The sequence below is a fragment of the Diceros bicornis genome, chromosome 6 (assembly GCF_020826845.1).
Source record: "Diceros bicornis minor isolate mBicDic1 chromosome 6, mDicBic1.mat.cur, whole genome shotgun sequence".
Lineage (NCBI taxonomy): Eukaryota > Metazoa > Chordata > Mammalia > Perissodactyla > Rhinocerotidae > Diceros > Diceros bicornis.
Genome location: NC_080745.1, coordinates 23,767,583 through 23,782,140, shown reverse-complemented (window position 1 = coordinate 23,782,140; position 14,558 = coordinate 23,767,583). Strand labels below are relative to the sequence as shown.

The 14,558-nt window shown below is 41.3% G+C and overlaps 1 protein-coding gene across 6 annotated transcripts in view; it reads right to left on the bottom strand.

The window, feature by feature from the left end:
* SIPA1L2 (signal induced proliferation associated 1 like 2) overlaps window positions 1-14,558 on the bottom strand; it is a 217,715-nt gene that overhangs the window by 140,723 nt on the left and 62,434 nt on the right. The window lies entirely within an intron of this gene.

Genomic DNA, 14,558 nt, shown 5'->3' with positions numbered 1-14,558 from the left:
CTATCTTCCAGAAGAAAGTCAGTGGCTATACTGCTGTGTGACTGAACGGAGAGACACAGAGCAGAGACCATAAGAGCCTTCCCCTATTTTCACCTGACGTCTGTCTAATGAGTGACAGAAAAATATATCGTATACAAACATAATTTGAATGATTTACTGAAAGATTTTTTTGTCATGATATAAAAGAATCAATACTTCAGAAGATGGGAATTTCTGATATTGCTGTTAATACTTTCATAACAAATGTTTTAAATATGGGCATATACTTATAGGAATATGGAAAAGCATAGGCATGTATTTACGTAACCCCTTCAATACAAACCTTCCTTTTTTCTGACATAAAAATTAAATTTTTATCCTCCTATACATGGAATAGACATTCAACCACTTCCACGTCTGGGACCTCTTGGGACACAGGAAACGTTTTACATGACTTAACAGTTGTAAAGACTTTCTAATAGAAAAGTGCTTAAATGGCAATAATGACTGTAACCTCTCAAAAAGAATATCTACCCTAACATACATGACACCTGTTTGGTCAAAGTAGTTAAGGAACACGATGTGGAAAGGAACAAGTCTGCTGAGAACACCCCTGCGTCCTCCATTACCTATTTCACTATCAAATAAAAGGAACCTAATGCCCACAGTAACAATACCAAGTCTCCTTACAGGAAAAGAGAAATAAGCACCAGAGTGCCTAAAATAGTCTCATTACACTCTTATCTCAACCAAAAAGCTCTTAAAGCAGACCCCCGCCTTCTCCAAGGCAGGAACCCTGTACGTGGGCACGAAGCCCGCTACACTCTGAACAGAGCACATGAACTCTTTCTAAAGGAGTTATCAGGATTTACACATTTGTAAACAGGACAGGCCCAGCAACAAGACTGTTTGGTCCTTTTTGTATCTTTCCTTCCTGAGAAAAAATTAGCCAAGTTAAGTAGATGGTTACAGAAGCACCAAAGCAGCCAACCTCATATTAAAACAAAGTATTTCTGTTTGCAAAAATGCATTAAAATTACAAGAAGCCTGACAGCAACTTTTAAGCCCAATGATTTTGACCAGAAGACTCAGCAATTCATGAAGCACAAACTGTTACAAAGTTTCCTGTAGTGTAACACTGAAAAGATAACACGCAACTTTCACATGGAGTTAAATTTGGTACATTTCGTGACTATCTGATTTCTAACTTCTTACTATACACATTTCTTATTTATTTTTGGTATGTGATTTACAATTTTAAATTAAAGCACTTGACTCAAATATCTGATAGGCTCTGTGCAGGAGCTAAGTGACCTAGAAGAACCATGGTTGGCTTTGTTTTTAATTATAAAAGTAATCTACTTATCTTAAAAAATATGGGAAAAGATGGAAAAATAAGTAATCATACATAATATTACCACCCTTACAGAAGATATGATTTTGGTCTATTTTTTCTAACCTCTTGTCCTTGGATTGTTTTCCCTGCTAAAAAATTTAATGACTTTTCACTCTGATAAAGCATGGTAATTGTCTAAAAAAAAAATTCAAACTGAAAGAAAAAGGAAAAACTTTTCTTAACTATTATTAAGAGTTTGATGTACATATATATCCTTCCAGTCTTCTAATTCATATATAATTATTTAAATGTTTACAACTTAACACTAATGAAATTATACCATACTATAGATAAAATATTGTTCTACAACCTATTTTTTCAATTAATATATCAATGACTTCTTTCTATGTCAATAAATAAAGATCTGTAACACTCTTTTTAATAAGTCATGTTGGCTTCCTTTAAGAGCTAACATTATCATGCAAAATGCTAGACAACAATGCGGAATGTAAATCATTTACAGACTGAGCAGAAGTTGCATTCTTCCTTTCTTCTTCTGGTGTCATTGATATAAGCACAATCAGCAACCAAGTTGTCATTACACTGAAAACTGTAACTCTGTTAGGAATACTCAGATCATAAAAATAAAAATGTCACTTTTATCTTCCAGCAGACCCAGAGCCCGGTCTAAATCTTGAGGCTACCAGAAGCTAGAGTGATTTAGATACATATAATGTAATAGATTGGTCTGAAGACTAGAAAAGTGCATTTTGCAATTCCCAGGTTATCGGCAGCCAGCTGGATACACAACATAACCTTACTTCTGCATATAAAGACGTCCCTTTAACCTCAAAAAAAAAAAAATCCCAGCTCTTGATAAAAGACCTTTCTATTGCCCTGAGAAAAGAGGGGAAAGAAAACTCTAAAAGACCACTATTATTCTGAGATTTCCACTCTCACTGACTTATCATTTTTCACCTACTTTTACAAAAGGGTTTTTATGGCCCACTCCTCCTTTGGAAGAGTCAATATACTTTAGGAACCTCCAATTTCATTTAGTAAAAGATTTAACAGAAGACTTTGCCCAGCCAGCAATCAACAACACTGACGGATAACACACAGCGCCCAACAACACAGCGCCTGGCTCTGAGAGGAGGTGCCAGGTGTGGTCACACACGTGCTTGCTCCAACGACTCCGTGTGGGAAAACGGAACTCGGCCCCGCAAATTACACAAAGTAGTGCACTAACGAACAGAGTTCATTCTACTCAGTTATGATGTCTACTCTCTGTCAGGAAGTGTGCAAGGCAATGCACATTCTAGGAGACAGAAACTCAGTTCCCCCAAACAGTATGCGGTCTAGTAAAGGAAAGAGACATGCAAATAGTTAAAAATGTTGATGTAGATACTATGAAAGAGACAACTGCCTAGTGTCATAGAAGCATCAAGAAGAAAAAAGCCAACTGTCAGAGGTCGCTGGTCAGGAAGGTTTCTCAGAAGGAATGGAAACTAAGTCGGATCCTAAAGGACATGGAGGAGGTTTGCCAGGTGGAGACGCAGAGGAAGGGCATTCCAGAGAGCTGGAGCAGCAGCTAAGATGAGGGCATGTAGAGCGCAGGGAAATAGGGTGGTGGGGACTACAACATAAACCACCAGGGTTCTCAAGAGAGAAGCAAAAGAAGATGGAAAGGGAGGTTAAAGCCAGAGAGTTCAGGAGTCTCTATTTCAGGTGAGCGCTGCGAGCTTTCACGGGCAGTGGAGAGTCAACGGAGACTGTCAACCAGGCAAATAGCGAGACTGCATATTTCCTAAAACGCTGTCTCTAGCGGTGTATCAGTCAACATTCTACCAGAGGAACAGAACCAGCAGTGTGTCTGTAGTGGGCAGGGGGGTAAGGAAGGGAAGAAAGTGGTTTACACAACTGTGGGGCTGGCAAGTCTGAAATCCAGAGGACAGCTAGAAACTCTCAGACAAGAGCTGAGGATGCAGTCTACAGACAGAATTTCTTCTTCCTCAGGAAAACCACCCTTTTGCTCTTAAAGCCCTTCAACCAACTGGATGAGGTCCACACAGATTATCTTCTTTACTTAAAGTCAACTGATTGCAGAAGTTAGTCACATCTACAAAATACCTTCTCAGCAAGACCCAGATTAGGGTGCTTGACTGGATAACTGGGTATTACAGCCTAGCCAAGGGAACACATAACACTAACCATCACAAGGGGTCTGCGCCATTTATTGATCAAATGAATGAATGTGTGGCTGAGGGAAGGGCAGAATGAGACAAGAGAGACTAGAGACAAGGGAACAGGAAGAGTAAACAACTTGAGTGCCTCAGGAGAGAGAACACGTGCCAGGGTTAGAGGGATTATGGAAGCAGGGGCTTGGATGTGTTCAACAAGGTACCTGAGGAATATCCAGGAAGACTCATCTCTAGGGAGTTAGAAATAGGTGACGAGAATTCAAATACCCATCATTCAATAAAGGTTTATTGATGAACTACTATTTACCCTAAAATTACCCTACCTTAAAATGTGAGGAATACAAAAGCGTAAGATGGAGTGTCTGTCCTCAAACTCACAGTCTAGTTGTGAAGAGGTAGGTAACAATAAAAGACCATATAAAATAAAATGATAAGTTTGCAGCAACAGACCATTGAAGGCTGTCATGCTCAGAAGACGAGTGAGCACCAGCACAGAGACAAGGACATGCTAGGTGGGAGGTGCTCTTCAATGCCCCAAGAAGGGGCAAGAGAAAAAAAAAACATTCTGGAACTTTCTGTCAGTTCACCAGAGAATTATACAGTTTCTGAGGAAATGATGAAAAAGAGAAGAAGAATCTGGGTTACTCAGAAAGGTTTTCTGGACTTGAGGTGATTTTTTTTTTGTTTTTCTGTCGCAGTATCAGGTACCAAGATTATCGCACCCTCTGAGGAGTGCAGGGCACTCTACCAAGCAAGAAGCCACCTGTTCTCATCTGGCCTTTCCCCAATTATGTAAGTAGAAAGTCAACAAATGCCATTTTCCAAATCAACTTATTTTTCATGTAAAGCAATGAATTTAAGACACATTCACAGTATACTTGGAGATACCAAGGATTGTACATTTGCTACCATTTTAGGACCGGACATAAAGAATATTAGTATCTGCTTGAACATGCATAACACATCCCCAGAAGGATACACGGGAAACTGACAGCACTAGATGCTGAAAGGAGCGGAGGGGATGGCGGGGCAGAGAGGACGGCAAAAACTTTTCACCGAATATGCTTCCAGACCATGTGAATAAAATTTCTCCAAATAAATACAATTTTAAATAAATAAATAAATAATAAGTAAAACAAACTCTTGTCCCCTCCCCCTAGACTGTCATACAGGACACACAGCTGGAATAAACAACAGACAGGAGATTAGTATCCACAGGAAAGCAAGAGGCCAGCTTCCCCAAGTCTAGGTGACTACAGATATGGGAACACAGCCCTGACTAGATGTAAAGCCCTCTCTGGGGAGGCGGTCACTGTGTGACAATCAGGTAATCCATAGGGACAGAATCCTAAGTCGCATTCCAGTCATGTGTCTTTCCAGAACCATCATTTTCATGGCTTCCAAAATGTGTTCTGAGGATCACTTTAGAGAGAAGGGGACAGAGCAGAGTGGTATAAAATAAAAACCTTGAAAATGACCAATCTGGGAAAGAGCACCAGGGTCACCACCCTCCAAATCCGACATTATTCACAGAGACTTTCTCTGAGGCCCTCTACAGCGTTCACTGAAACAATTCCTGTTAAGGAGTGATGAACCAAAGGTAGCCGACCCAGTACACTTTGTTTTCAAATTCCTCAGTCTTCATGCACTTTTCTCCAAAATGCTAAAGATCTGGAGGAGATCTGCAAGCTGTGGCTGATGGTGAATGCCACGACAAAGGCACAGCTCTGCTCGGGGGGGCGGTCCAACATCTGTGCTGTGCAAAGGCCAAACAGACTGGCCCAGACAGGGCCTGACACAATACTGGCGGTCCCACAATGTGATTCCCGTTCTTCTCAAACACTAATCCTAAAAGGAAGTAGAAAGCCAATTTTCTAGAGAAGTAATTACATAATCCACTTTTTACAGACAAGCTTTTCTAAAGAGTAATTACTTGAGCAAAAGGAAAATAAATATTAGTATGAATATTACTACAGTAATCATGCATATGCTGAAGGCTGAGCCCAAATCACAAGGGTTCTAATAGATTCTATAAACCACAGTTTGGAGAACTGGGTGGTTTCCTTCTGTAGCTCTGCGGCTGGCTTAATAGCAAGCTCACAAGACTAAGGTTCGTTATGATAAGCAAACACAGCTGACGAGCCACCCTCCTCCAGAGGGAATATTCTCAGAGACTACAAACAACCTCATTCACCACCTCAACCTGCTGTCTACCCCCACGTACCCTTTCCTCAGTTCATAATTAGTGTGAAACCCAGGATATCTGTATTGTTTGGCATTTACCTTCCCACAATATCAAGACTCAGAGAAGACAAAACACTTGTTTTATAATCACAAACAATGATCAGCTCATAAACATACTTCATTCATTTATTATTTCAACACACATTTACTATGCACCTACTGTAAGGCAGGTACGCTCTTGGCCGCAGGAATGCCCCAGGAGAGGGACACAGACAGGCCTCCCACAGTCGGGCGACAACGTAAATGCACACAGTCCCACAGGATCCCAGCTCCCCGGAACAGGGGCAGTGGAGGCTCACCCTCTGGGTGAAACACATCACAAAGGGATGGCATTCCAGCCAAGTCCTGGCGGGAAGGTCATGTCACCAGGCCAGGTGAAAAGAAAGGGCACTGACTACAGGCAGAAGCAGCAGTGCATGCAAAGGCCCGAGAGGAGAGAAGGCCTAGTCCATGCGGTGGTGGGAAGGAGCCGTGTGGCAGATGAGGCAGAGGAATAGAAAGACGCTCCGCATCAAGGAGCATGAACCTCTGGAGATACCAAGTGGCCACTGTACAGCCAGAGACACAAATGACAGAATTTGAAGATGCCCGAATACAACTGACCAAGGGGGTTGTTCAAGAAAGAATATGGGAAACAAAACAAGTTTTCTCTCACTAGCCAGGATTTATACGCCAAATGGAAACATGGGACCTGGGTGTTGCTAAGCCTGCGCTGCCAGCACCTTTCCCTCCACACAGCTCACGGTCCCGCCCCAGAGAAGGCTGTAGCCACACCGACTACCCCCCAACCAGAGCTGACAAGAGCAGCCAGTAAAATCCCTGGCCCGCTGTCCTCATTTCCAGCCTGCCTCACGTCACACGTTCCATCTCCCTCCCTTCCAGCTGACCAAGTGACCCCCCACGACTCCCCTTTTTTCCCTTAAGGGCCCACTGCAAATATTCCTAGTCTTACACTGCCGTCCTCTTTCACCTACTTTTCACTCTTCCCAATGCCTTTTTCTAATTATTTCCAAATGGAGAGATTTGAAAGCAAAATCCTCACAGTTGTAGAAAAGTATCCAGAATTAAAGCCAACCACATCAGAGTATAAGCAGCTAGGAGGGGGTTACTGAGAACTACTGAAGAAGCCAGGTTGGTATAAGAAAAGTCTTAGAAATAGTTAAAAATCTATGCTAAATGATTAAGATAGGCAGGGCATTCAATGACAGCTTCCATCAACTGGGAAATTCACTTGAGTGGGACACTTTTTTCCTACTGATTACAAATCAATGAGGTACTACCATATGCCTAAAATTCAAGGGTGGGGGGGAAGGGGTATGAGGCACAAATAGGGGAGGAAAAACTAAGCCTTTTTTTTTTTGTTAACTAAAAATCTGCTTATCCAATTTACATTCCAAGGTTAAATATACAAAAATAATGGTCAATATTATTTCTCTTCTTGATCATTTTTATTTTGTTGCTTTAGATTATAATAACCAGCAGGGAGGAGAGGATTCTCAGGCAGAGACTCTTAGTAAATACAGTTTGATGATGGTAACTGTGACAATGATTTTCTTTTTCATTCCTGTGCAGAAATAGAGAATAGATGTTGAAATGCCTGAAAAGGTATATTCCTAGCTATCCATAAGATGGAGCTGAGGATTTTTCTAATCTGCGCTACCCACTCTCACTTTGGATTTTTTTGTTGCACAAAATATTTATTAATAATACCACTTCATCAGTTTACCAAATGGCATCTTTCTGTATTCAAAGAAGTGTTCATTACTCAAAAGACCATCTGTCTAAGAGCTCGATAGAAGGTTTAAATAATCATGATCTAGTGAAGAATGCATGGTCACATTATATCAAGTCAAATATTTACATTTCTCAGAATTTTAAATATGAACGTTCTCATCCAACCATCCGCCACAAGTCAGACTTAATTACTCTGCCCTTTTTTTTGGTATTCTTATCTTCTCTATTTTCAAACCAATATAGAAATTACAATACAAGAATAACTTTAATTTAAGCAAACAGCATTGCCAATCATAAGAGTCTGTGTAGCACCTTCATTTAGACAAGAAATAATCCTGACAGCAGCAGTATTTTCAACCAGAAAAGCAGTTAAACAGTTTTACACAAATCAGAAAAATATTTGGAAAAACAGCTGATTCTGCCTTTCTGAGTATTAATAATTGTGGCTGTCATTGCTGCTGCTCCGACCATCACCAGTGTAGCAGTAGCTATGCCAGTCCCACTTGAAGGTCATCTTCATAATGCAGACACCAGAACCCAGGACGGGCAAACTCTTCTCCACGAGGGAAGTGATGGAGCAAGAAAACTCGAGATAAACACTAACAAAACTGTTTTCAAAATGTTATTTAAAATATCCAAGAATCTTTTAAATAGAAAAAAAAAAAAAGGGCAACATGGAAGAGATATTGCTAAATCAATTCACCAGGTACTGGTCTAAAGTAGCGAGTTTAGTTGAGGAACAACTAAACAAAAACAGTGGACTGGGGGCCGGCCCGGTGGCTTAGCGGTTAAGTGCGCGCAGTCCGCTGCTGGCGGCCCGGGTTCGGACCCCGGGCGAGCACCAACCCACCGCTTCTCCGGCCATGCTGAGGCCGCGTCCCACATACAGCAACTAGAAGGATGTGCAGCTATGACATACAACTATCTACTGGGGCTTTGGGAGGAAAATAAATAAATAAATAAATAAAATCTTTTAAAAAAAAACAGTGGACTGGGAGACAAAGACGAGTGAAAACAGCATGGACTTGGGAGAAAAACCAGCCTAAATGAGAATCCTCTTCCCTCCTTCCCCAACTTATTAGCTGGTAGCCTTGGACAAACTACCATCATCTTTGGGCCCGCTTCCTCATCTGTAAAGGAGTGCTAAAGGATATGGTATGATTGGCAGGAAGATTAAATGAGATAATATGATGCATGTGCTTGGGATCTAATAGGCACTCCAGAAAAACACAAAATACAAAATTAATTTCTTCTCTTACTTTCCTCTTGAGTAAGTTCTGTTTTTTTTATATGACCCAGAACCAATTATTTCACCATCTATAAGAAGAAAAGGTTAGATCTAAAACACCATGTAATTTAAGGTTCCTTACAACTTCAGCATCCAAAGATTGGAAGGAACACTGGGTGCAGATGCCAGCCTTGTGGACTGCTCCATGCTGCACCGGGGGCGGATAAGAAACTAATGGAGGATGAGCTGCGAGCATCTCAAAAGTAAATGAAAATGAAAGGCAGTATGCCAAAACTGATCAACAAGCAGTACTCACAGCAAGAGCTTTAGGATCCAGAGGAAGGAGAAAAAGGCCCCAGCGGCAGAGGGTTAGCTGTGAGCAGTGCCTCAAAGAATGGTTCCACTCCATCTTCAAAGAGAGAAAAAGAGCAGAGCCCTCCAGGCTGTGCAAAGCCTGAGGGAGGGTGAGGGATAAACGGGTGTGCCTGGAGCCTGTGATTCGTACTGCAGTGAGCAGTACAAGCGAAAGCTGGAAAGACCAGCTATTTCGCTCAAGTGTTGCGCATTAAAAGCCAGGCCGAGAAATTTTAACTTTATCTTGAAATCAACAGGTTTTTCTGTCAGAAGAGGTTTAATTTATATAAAGCTTTTAGCCCAGTGGGCAGTCAGCCGAGGAGAAAGGAGCCGATCCCAGATTTAGACAGAGGGATGGCTCTGCCACCTGCTGTGTTTATACTCTTCCTCCTCGGGCATCTATTTAATGTTTTCCTCCCCTTATAAAAGATATACGTCTAAATCCTCTTCTACTATAAAACTCATTTTAAAAATTGACCTTTTCTGTAGTTTGTGAATATTTCCAATCTCCGTTATCAGAGTATAAATTCCTAGAGTACAATTACACATTTATATTCACTATGGAGCTGGAGCCACCAAGGAGCGACCAATATAAATTTTCTGATTAAGAACAGATAAGGCATCAACAAAAGCAAACTTCTGCTAACCCGTGTCCATTCTTTCATTCAAGCCTTCATTAAGTGTGTACTATTTGGCAAGGCCTTGTGGTACGTGATGAAAGGTACAGAATGCATAAACCCCGACTTCAGGAAGTTTATAATCTGCCCAAGGAGGCAAGATTAACAAACAAATCTTCCCACAACATTGCTTTCAGTTTCTTCTCTAAGAAAATATTTATTTTTCCAACAGAATGACTAAGAAGGACCAAAATGGATACATTTAATTTTCAATTTCTATCTTGATCTCCTGTCTGTGCCTCTGAGAGATAGATTTTAACAAGTGCCAAAATTATTTAAATGCAGTCACCAGAGGAAATCAGAAAAGAAGGAAAAAGAAGGAAAGATCTGTAAGTTAGATATACAACACAGCACATCGGTGGCACGGCTGTCTGGAACATCAATAACAGGACCAAGATGTCCATAATACAAAGGAGAACGGCTCACACAGGAAAAGATAGGGGTAAGTGGCTGTGCAAAGAGAAAGGATTAAGAAATAAAGTATTTACATTTAAATTTCTATTTTTAACAAATTTAATCCAACCTCCCCAATACCAAAGCCTTGAACAGGAAAACTTTCCACGGTGCTTCCCTAAAAATAGTTCCCTTTATTCTCTCTCAGGATATCATTTAGATTTCCCTGCTTTTGCAAGACCGCTGGTCTGATGAAGAATGAAATAGTTACTTATTTTAACAAGAACGGGCTATTTATGTAATACATGTGTATCTTGACACTGCGACACACGCGTGAGGATGTTTTCCTTCTAGAAATGTGACCTGCATCCAGGCCGTGTTTGGTGCACCCCAGCCCTGCAGCTGCTGCTGGGATGCTGTTCCCAGGCATTCCACAGTCTGTCAGGTTAATTTTATCTAACTGGCTAAAAAAGGTTCAATTATTTTTATTAAAATAACAATAAGGAAATAATTTCCAGTGATGAACGTCTACGCGAGAGGTTCTACACACCATACACTTGTGTCTGTAATTAGCGAAGTCAGATGTCCCCTTACAATACTCTAGTAAGTATTTGGCTTGCTTCCTTATAATAACTGCCCTTGGAATAAAAGCAAATAAGTTAAACCAGAAATTGAGTTTACAAGTTTATGTACACTAATTAGTCAATTCTGGCAGAGCCTTTTACTTTAAGATCAGACAGACCACAAGCATCTGAAAAACATCTAGGTTCTAAATCACACCCTGAGACTGAGGACTGAGAAAACAAGAGAAATCACTCAGCAAAACATATTTAATCTTGTAGTTTTGTTACCCCTGCCCCGTACCCAAAATTAAACAGAAAAGTGTTTCAAAGACTCAACAATTCACTTCCAGGGTAATTTAGGCCAGAGTGGGAAAGCAGGTATTTGTGGAAGGAAGTCTGAAGGTAAGTGGACCCACAATGACACGCTCTGCCTGGCTAAAGTTAACCGGGAGCACTAGGTTAACCTCCAGGGTGGGTGAGATGGACAAGTTTGACTCCTCACACCTCCTGAAGACAGGGTCTAACCAAAGGCCACAGACAGCAGAACCTAAAATTGCTCTGCCATATACAAGCTTTCACCGAAATATTACCAAGTCCAAGACAAAGCAGACAGCTGATACATAACCCACCTTTTTCAACCCCCTCTGACAAAGGCCCCAACTGCCAAATGTAATCTAATAATTTGCATATGTAAGGATAGAGGTCTAGACCATGACATCAGCTTTACAGAAAATCGGCAGATTCAAAAAGGAACCAACTAGCCCACTCTGTCTTTGGAAATTCCAAATAAATGAAAGGATGAAAAGGACATAGCAGCAGGAGAGAGCGGACTCTACATTCCCAGTCCCAGAAAGTGCAAAAAACCATTTCTAAACAAAACCATTCTGTGAATTCCCTATTACAGAAAAGTATGAGGTGGGGGCTGGGGGGGTGGCGAGGGGATCCATCCATCACAAGGGTATTAACTCACAAGGGTATTAACTAAAAAGTTGCTTCCCTGGCAACCCTGGATACTGCAACAATGTCCTTGAATAGCATTTTGAAGTAAAGACAAGCCAAAGTTAACCCAGAAGACTGTCAACAGTTCAAGGATCACCTACCTTGGTGATAGCCCCCAAACAGCTAACACAGGATTCCTTAGACATGACATTATAGCCAGAGATAGCAGAAGTGTTCACTGTCTGAAATATGTGCCTCAAGAATTCAGGATCTACTGAGCTGTTCAAAGTTTAACGTGCAGACTGTTATTAAAGCTGATATCTCTGCCTGTTCTGAACACTAACAGGAATAAACTGAACTAGTCTGAGTCTCTATCATCAAGGGCTTTGCTGGTGGCCCTAGGCCTTCCAATTTCCCCAACATCTATTTCATCTATTGGAGCTCCAGTTTTTTGTTGGTGATGGTGCTGCTGCTGTTGCTTAAGCAAAGATACCCAAATAAGTAATCTCATTTACATTTTTAAAAGAAAGATCGAACTCCAAAACTTCTCTTCTTCCCTCCCTTGAGTGACAAGGCAGGGCCACAGTGCCGTTTAACACACCAGGTGAAAATAAATTCTGTAAATGTGCTCTAATGCTGCAGACACTGATGGGAATGGAATCCCTGCACCCCAGGAGGCAGCTATTAATGGCAAGTAAACTTCATTCAGATACTGAGAAACCAGACAGGGAAGTCTGTGGTCCGGGAGAAATGAACAACAGAGACAAAAACCAGGTAAAGTCAAAAGAAATGATGCATCATCAGAAACCGTGGTCAATCGCACTGGAGAATCTCTGAACTTTTGCTAAAACTAGGCATCTTAACGTCTCTTACAAAGAGTTAAAAAAAAAAAAAAACTGAAGGGCTCCAAGTTAATGAACACTAGGGTCAGACCCAAGTCTGCAAAAAAATAGATAAGATGATCTACCCAGAAAAAGTTAAAGTACACTTTTTTTAAAAGTTCATTTCACTCACTTTTTTAGACACAGATAGGAAAATCTCAGCAAATACAGGATAGAGGAAATCAAAAAGGCCAAGAGAGACATAAGCCAGCACTGGGAACAGCTCTGGGAGAACAGTCAAGAATGGAGAGCAACTCCTACACCCCACGAAGGTGAATTTTCACCTGTGCTCCATCAGCAAAGGATGAACAAATACTAAAGAGAGCAGCTCAATAACATAACGGGATAGAGGGAAGTAAGAGCCTGGCGTGGCACAGAGCCTGTCGAATCCACGGGAGGTGGTGGTGCAAACGTCTGCTGAACTGGTCTCATTTATATCACACAGAATCAGGAGGCATATGGGATGAATGGGAGGATATAACATATGGAATGCCTACTCCATTTAAGGCATTCTATTTTCCGTAAGACACCCTATAAGGTAGCTATCAGTATCTCTATTAAAGGTGAGATAAGGGGCTCCAAGTGTTTAGGTAGCTAATCAGTAGTGCAAACCACATACATCAGGGGTAGGTGTTTAACTTTAGTCAAGGTCTACCAAAATCTCCTTGTGTGTTTCTTCATAGGCATGCCATTTATTCTCCTAACCCCACACCCACAGCACACTAGGCCCTATCAAACAATGAACTCAACCCGTCTTTCCATTCCCTGCAGCCGAGCCCCTGTTAACCCAAACTCCCAGGCACGACAGACTTCCCAATATTCCCCAAGAAAATTTTCTTTCCAGCTACTGTCTTCCATGTGCTCTTCTGCCTCTGGGAAGCCATGGCTCTTGCCTCTTCTGTATTCTGGCAGACATGACACAACATTACCACTGTTTATTTACATGCTTGTCTCACCCACTAGGCTGAGAATCTAGAAGTCAGAGAAATCTATTCAATTTTGTCTTCTCTCACGTTGCCTAACAAGGTACCTGGCACAGTGAAGATACAAAATATATATAAATGAGATATATAGGTCAACTACATGAAATATTGCCCGCCAGCCCAGAGCTGAAGAATGTCAGCAGGCCAAATACCCTGGGCCAGCATGACATCAACTGTTATGTGACTAGTTGATAGATAAATCATACTTTTAAAACATTTAGGTGGAATATTTTTATATAAATTTTTATACCCACATCAACAAAGCAACGTTGGTATGGAGAGTAAGCCAAAACAAACAAACAGGCTTACTGGAAAAAGTGACAAGTTGTAATGGCGTTTTTCAAACAGAACCCTACCTGGAGAGCCAGCTGCCCTGGGCTTCCGTCTTGTACAGTGAAACTTCCCCAGGGAGCTTAGAAATAAGGGGGAAATATCACCCTCTGAGATTTAAACTTTAAAGAGCAAGAAGCCTCAAGGCCTGTAAGATTTGACTGTATCCTAATTAATGGCAAAGTATAATTAAAGAAAGAGTTTTGGTCAGGGATTGGGGACATGGTAAAAGAATTTCGGAGCACATTCTGGCATCCAGGGAAGAAGGAACGTCAGCCACTAGACAGGAAGTCTTCTCCCGTGTTGTCCTTGCCTGAATCCAGGGATTGTTCAATTCACCCATCTCCCTTGTTCCAATGGCTACCTTCAGGCAGAGAACGTAGGGGTGAGAAGAGGTCAGCATTCAGGTTCCCGTGACAGTTATATCCATTTCTGTAAATTACTAAGCAGGCATTCTTGTTACATACTCCGGTTAGTGAGCTTAGTTAATGTGATTATGGGTCTGAGAGATGGATCTACTCTCAGTGCGCTGGAAAAAAAAATCATTTTTTTTCTGAATACCAAATAATGAATATCACCCATAAAAGTCTTTTGGAAGACTTGGCTGGCGTTTCCGCTGGCTTACACACCACCTTCATATTCACGCATCTTTTCTTCAAACTTCTACAATGTGTGAATCAAGTTTTATTGAGGGCAATCACTTTTGTCAATAGTAG